This window comes from Ammodytes marinus (assembly GCF_949987685.1).
Source record: "Ammodytes marinus genome assembly, chromosome: 20".
Lineage (NCBI taxonomy): Eukaryota > Metazoa > Chordata > Actinopteri > Uranoscopiformes > Ammodytidae > Ammodytes > Ammodytes marinus.
The window spans coordinates 19,274,652-19,281,347 of NC_137224.1; positions in this window are offsets into that span (position 1 = coordinate 19,274,652).

Here is a 6,696-nt window from a genome sequence, read left to right on the forward strand (position 1 = left end):
ATTTTTCTCAAAAGGTTGGGCTTGCTGGGTATGGGGTAGGGGATGCATCAGAACCAGGTGGCAATATATCTTGAGACTTATTTTATAAGAAAAAAACAAGGAAAAACTGTCTTTTATATATAGATATATTATTTAATTTTATTTTTTGGAAATAAAACTTGAAGCTACAGGAATTATTAGATACAACTTGTTTTGTTTTCTATTGAAGATGTTATGGTGATGCAAAAAGACACTGCAGACAGTCATTCAGTTTGCCCTGGGGGAGACCGTGGAGTATATTATACCATCCTTTTTAAGAAATGTTTCATGTACATTGAATATAGTTGTAAACGTACTGAATCACTGTACAAACCGATGGCAACTGAACAAATAGTTTTGTTTTAATCATTTCTTCTCCTAAAAAGAGACTGGAAATAAGACTATTTAAATATTTGTTTAGTATTCAAATGGAGTCTTTGACCACTTTTTCGTTCCTCTTGTTAACAATTTTGGTGCTTGCTGAGAGAAAGCAAAAATAACTGTTGCTCCATTTTCATTAGTTTCCTTTTTTTAAGTTATTTTGGTGGTCTGATTGTTTTTTGCCAATAAATTAATTGTACAATAAAGTATGTTTGTACCATTGGAAAAATACTCTACTGCTGCCTCTTTTTTCACTATTATGTAAGCTGTTTTCTGCAGGTGAATAAATGATTATAAATAACAGATCTAAGTGTTATTCAATGCGCATTCACGATTGGAGCTATATCTATTGATGTACAGTACCAGTCACAAGTTTGCACTCACCTTCTCATTCAATGGTTTTTCTGTATTTTTTTTTTTACCTTGTAGATTAATATTGAAGACAGATCTAAACTATGAAGGAACATATGGAATTATGTAGTAAACGAAGTGTAAACAAACCAGAATATGTTTTTTATTTTAGGGTCTTCAAAGTTTCAACCTTTTGCTTTGATAACAACTTTGCACACTCACCTCACAGTCACCTGGTAGGATGTTCAATTAACAGCGGTGCCTTCTTAATAGCCTCGTTAGAGATGTCGCCGTCTTGCTAAGACCTGCGAAATTATGACGCTCGGCTTGCTGAGCGCACAGCATTTTTGCAGCATTTTTTTTTTTGCGCTCAGCAAGACGCGCGTCATAGCTTTGCGCAGGTCTGAGCAAGACGGCTCCAAGTCGAACGAGGCTAATGTTGTGTTGAGCAGAGGCAGGGGCCTTTCTAGGTTTCTGAAACATCTGGGGCTTAGCCCAAGAGGGAATAGGACAGTGCGCACGCGACAAATTTTGTTGTATACTTTATTGCGCATGCAAAAAAAATGTCATAATGCTTTACCTTTATAGCTTTAAATAGCTACCTGACAGTTGCTTATCCCCAGACATCTAAAGTTTCATTCAAGTTATTTCAGCGTAAAATTAATACTAGTGAGACAGACCTTATATTACCTATATCAGGGGTGTCAAACTCATTTTCACAAAGGGCCACTCTAAAATGAAATGATAATCACACTAAGGGCCGACATGGAGTTTACTGACGATGCCTTCTTTTTAATCCAAAAAGTAAAAACAACATATCTATGAATAGCCTATATTGTATACAACCTGCGTACAGGGTCATATAGGCTAGGTTTCATTTCAACATTTTGGGGGACAAATTATAGTTGGGGGTATGGGGGTGCTCCCCCAGAAATTTTTGAGCGATAAACACTTAATTTCCTGCATTCTGGTGGATTTTTATTCATATATCTGTGCCTTTTCTGCATCATTTTATAGTGGAAATATTTTTTTTTTGTGAAGGAAAAGACAACATTCAGGTTCCTAAAGAAACAACTATTATGGAATATAATGCAGTAAGGCTCTCAGGCATCCTGGATTTTTCAAAATGTTCTGCAAATTGAAAACATATCACATGTTTTGGGTATTTCTTTTTTTATGAATCATGACTCAGCACCAGTGTTAACTATTTATGACACTTAACATTGGTAATGAAATGACAGCCACGAGCCACCCACCATTGGAATTGAAAAGGGTGGGCAGCTAGCTAGTTAGCTAAATTGTAACTTAAGGCAAAAGTTGGAAACAAATCATGTTAGCATTCATCCTTAGACATTTGACACAATCAGTCATCAATATTGGCATGCTATTTAGCCTCATAGATTGGCCTATTTACAGCCCACAGAAAACAAAAATATTTTCTTCAATGCAAGTTCATCAATTCATGCCTTAAAATCTTGAGCAGTAGAACAGAAATTCTTAGCAGTAAGCTACGCAAGAGTCCTAACAAAGGGAGCATGTGCGACGTGCGGATATAGCACAGGCTCTGCATGCAGCAAAAATAAATAAATAATAATAATTATAATATATAGGGGAGAACGGGGGAATCTGAGGTATCGGGTAATGTGAGCCACCCCCTGTATCTAGGCAACGGAAAACATTTGTGGTCATGTGAGATATATGTTTTCAAGCCCCTCTCATTTCCCCATGGCCCTGAAAGAGAGGACCTCATGGTGCTGTGGTAAGCATGTTTTTTTCACCAAAATAGATATTTTGCATGTAAAAGTACATTTTCTTGCTGTCAACTTAATCAACTGTTGTGCCAAAGCAAATGTATTCACAGAAAAACTTCTATCATACGTGTTGATGAACTACCAACATATGAAACCATGTGATGCTGATAACTGAAGATTAGCCTGAAATGCTAAGAGAGGTAGTTTTTTCTCAAATTGTGGTGGTGGGGGAAAGTGAGCCAAATGATGTGGGGGAAAGTGAGCCACTGTCTCACTTTCCCCCACCATGTATGACAGGTTGATGTTATGATCAAGTTGGGTCTTCTCCTGTGTTCTGAGTCCCAGGCTGTTCTCGCTGGTTCTGATTTTCCTATGCTTTGACCCCCAGACACTAGCTGGCTCTAAGGGTCCTGTGTTCTGACCCCCAGACTGTGTTCTAATCTAACTGGTTCTATCTTTCATTTGAATCTTATTAAAACCTTTTGAATTATAATATGTTGTATTTGATTTTGTTCAGAGTTACTTTCAAGTGTTAAGAAAATTTGCTTTGCTTAATTGACCAAACCCCATCATTCTTTTACTAGTCCGACATTAGTTCTGGAATGGTGTGGCTAGCTTTCAGGATTCTTACTGTTATAATATGTGTTGTTATGGTAGTTTCAGAGTGGAAAAAGTAAGTGGATCAGTTTACCCCACAGCTGGGGTAAAGTGAGCCACATGACAACTTTTTTTAAAAACAATCATATTTTCACTTCCCTTTGTCTTGAAAAAATTCTGCTAATGACCATATAGGAAACATCCTGAATTAATGGGAAATGTGTAAATTTGAGTGATAAATCATTTTAGCTCGCTTTGAGGGGAGCAAATGTAAAAAGTGGCTCAGATTACCCCGTTCTCCCCTATATATATTTTTTTAAACAAAAAAGATTCGGGGCTAATCAAATTAGATCCGGGGCTTTAGCCCCGAATAAAACAGCCAAGTGACGCCACTGAGCAGAGGTAGGGTTGGTACCATGGGTCTCTACAGTGAATAGCCCTATCCAGAGGCAGGCCGTACTATGAGGCAAACCAGGCAATTGCCTGGAGCCCCGGGGCCCCCAAAATGCCCTCTTTATATTTTGTCCCCATATTTATAGTTTTTTATAAATATTTCTTTGCAATAGTATCATCAGGATGTCTTATTACTCACGTTTTGACGGTCTTTCTGACAACCGTGCACCCCCCTTCAGTCTGCACTACATGGACTATTCCAATACGCATCACGCTCATGAATCTGCCCAGTTACGGCGTAAAATCCAAAAAAGTAAATAGCGGTAGAAAATAGAGAGATAGGCTACAAGATAAACCTACCTACCCAGGCGGCAAACTGATTTTATGGACGTGGGCTGTTGTAAAAGGTTGTTCACCAGAAATTATATGTAGGACCTTCAAGGATCACAACCTGGGTGGACAACCTGCTAAAACTACCTGCTGGAAAGCTACAGGGTGCGGAAATCGAAAATCGTGAACACGGTTTAATGCAAGGGTAAAATTGAACATTTTTCACATAAATAAATCATCATGAAACTTTGCAAATTGATGACTGGCAGTAAAACAATGATTTTTTATATTGAAGTTTTTTTCAAAAATCTTTGAATATACAAATTTAGCACATTTCACAAATCAGCATTTCATCACTGGCTGGCTGATATCTAAGCCAACCACCAAACCTCTTTATAGTATGAAGTTCAACTATAACTTAACAGGGGGATGTTTGCATTAGAGCTGCAACGATTAATCGACGAATCGATTATTAATCGATTATTAAAATAATCGCCAACTATTTTGATAATCGTTTTGAGTAATTTTTTAATAAAAAAATTCCAAATTCTCTGATTTCAGCTTCTCAAATGTGAATATTTTCTGGTTTCTTTAATCCTATTATGATAGTAAACCAAAATATCTGTGTGTTTTGGACATAACAATACATTTGAGGACGTCAACATGGGCTTTGGAAAATTTATCAAAATTTTTCACCATTTTCTGACATTTTACGGACCAAAACACTAATCGATTAATAATCGATTAATCGAGAAAATAATCAACAGATTAATCGATTATCAAAATAATCGTTAGTTGCAGCCCTAGTTTGCATGTCCACATACTTTAGACAAGAGATTAGACCAGCAGAGAAAAAGGTAGACCATAGTACCTTCTATTCTAACTTGAACTGAGTTTATACCCTTGATTTTTCAGTAAACAAAAAAAAGGAAGTCCAAATGTGATGCAGTTGTAGACGTGTTTTATTATCAGATCACAATTTCAAACCCAATAGGAATAATTTGGTATGTGGGACGAATGATGGATAGTTTATTCATAATAAAAATTACTGTGTTCCAATACAGAAATAGTAGAATTCTGATCTGCATTGAATACATTTTGTTACAACTGTCTTTATTTACAGCGGGTCTGGTCCATCCGCCAGTGGTCATTGTTATAAGTTGATCTGGCAAAACACTGGCCGGCCTCCCTGTCACACTCACAGAGGACATTCATACATTTGTCATTTTCCGCTGAGGAAGATAAAGTAGAGAGCACAGTGTCAACAACCATTGCTGTAAAATAAAAAAACTGAACATTTAACTGTAACAGTATTCATATAACTCTTATAACTAAAATGTATATCAAAAAATAATGTTCAACTTTGAGACAAAATTATGAACTACCCCTTTAAGACATCTAAACATGGCCCAAAATACATACAATATAGGCCTATATACAACATTCTGATCTGTAAGATGATTTAATGTAAATATTCCCATTGCATTTATATTAGAATAATGTTAGAAATAAAACTAACCTTGCATTGCATGAATCATCGCATTTTGAGGGACTGGTTTCTCAGCAACTTGTCAGTAACCTAGGTAATATCAGTCCGCCGCTACGCTGCGGCTGAGAAACAGCAAGTCCCTCAAAATGCAATGGCATGCAGGGTTGGTTTTATGTTTTATTTTTTAAGATTATTCTATCAACACATACATTTACATCAATAGTCTGGCGTTATAATTGATTTGCTTCGGGTGTACTGTGTAGAGTGGGTAAGCCTGTTTTATTAGCAGGCTAGGTAACAACCGTTGCTCAAGCCTAGCACCAGCGAAATCTGAAACTAGAAGGACTGATTGAAATTTGTTGAAAACTGTCTCCAATGATAAATAAAACGCTGGCTAACTTGGAAATGAGGCCATATGGACAGAATTCCGAACTACCCCTTTAAAGACATCCAAACATGGCCCAGAATACATCCTTTCAAAATAAGATTACAATATACGTAGCCTATATCCATCTCTCCACCTATCTATCTTAGGAACAAATTAGGGTGTAAATCTCTTTTGTTTCAGTGTACTCACAGGAACATTTGGCCGTCTCCCTCATCTCATTACAGGTGTACTTATAGGACCTAATGTAAGGAACAGACGACTTCCAAACGTAACCACTGCAGTGAGGGTGGTTCTGAACCTCGCCGTAACACTTATCGTGCACTCTGCAGCACCTACGAGTGAAGACAAACAAATGGGACACTTTTTAAAACAGTAACATGGAAACATTTTATTTTAAGTGTTCTGAGTATGAAGCAAAGTAAGTATATATTTGTTTTTGTTATTGATGCTATTTTTGGGGAGAATGAGAGCCTGTGCATGTGTTTGTCTTAATAGTTTGTTTTGTGTATTGTATTACTGTATGTTTTTCTGAGGACCCACTCGAGATGCTACAAGTGGCTTATCCTCAAATAACAAACATTTTAAATTAATAAGTAAATCAGTACCTGTCCGTTTCATCCACATGTTCGCCCTTGCCTCCCTTTCCACAGTAGCAGCCGTAGTTGGAGTAGTCCCTTATCGGCCAGCTTTTTGGCATGTAGCACAGCATAATGTTTCTGAACTGCCAGAGTGCCGTCCTTCTCAACACGTCACCAGAAAAGGTTTCTAAGCACAACAAGCAAGTAGCAGTCAAAATAATGTGTGTACACCATGTAGAAGATATGTTTGTGCACAGCCACAGTGTGTAAGGGTGTAACAAATACACATATTAGTACCAAACCACACAGCCTGTACCGTAGCCTACTGAACTGTACCGTACCGCACCTTGAATGAGGTGAATATGAGTTCGGCCTGCAGTCACGGAGTGGTCTAAGAAACAACAAGCAGAACAATCAGTA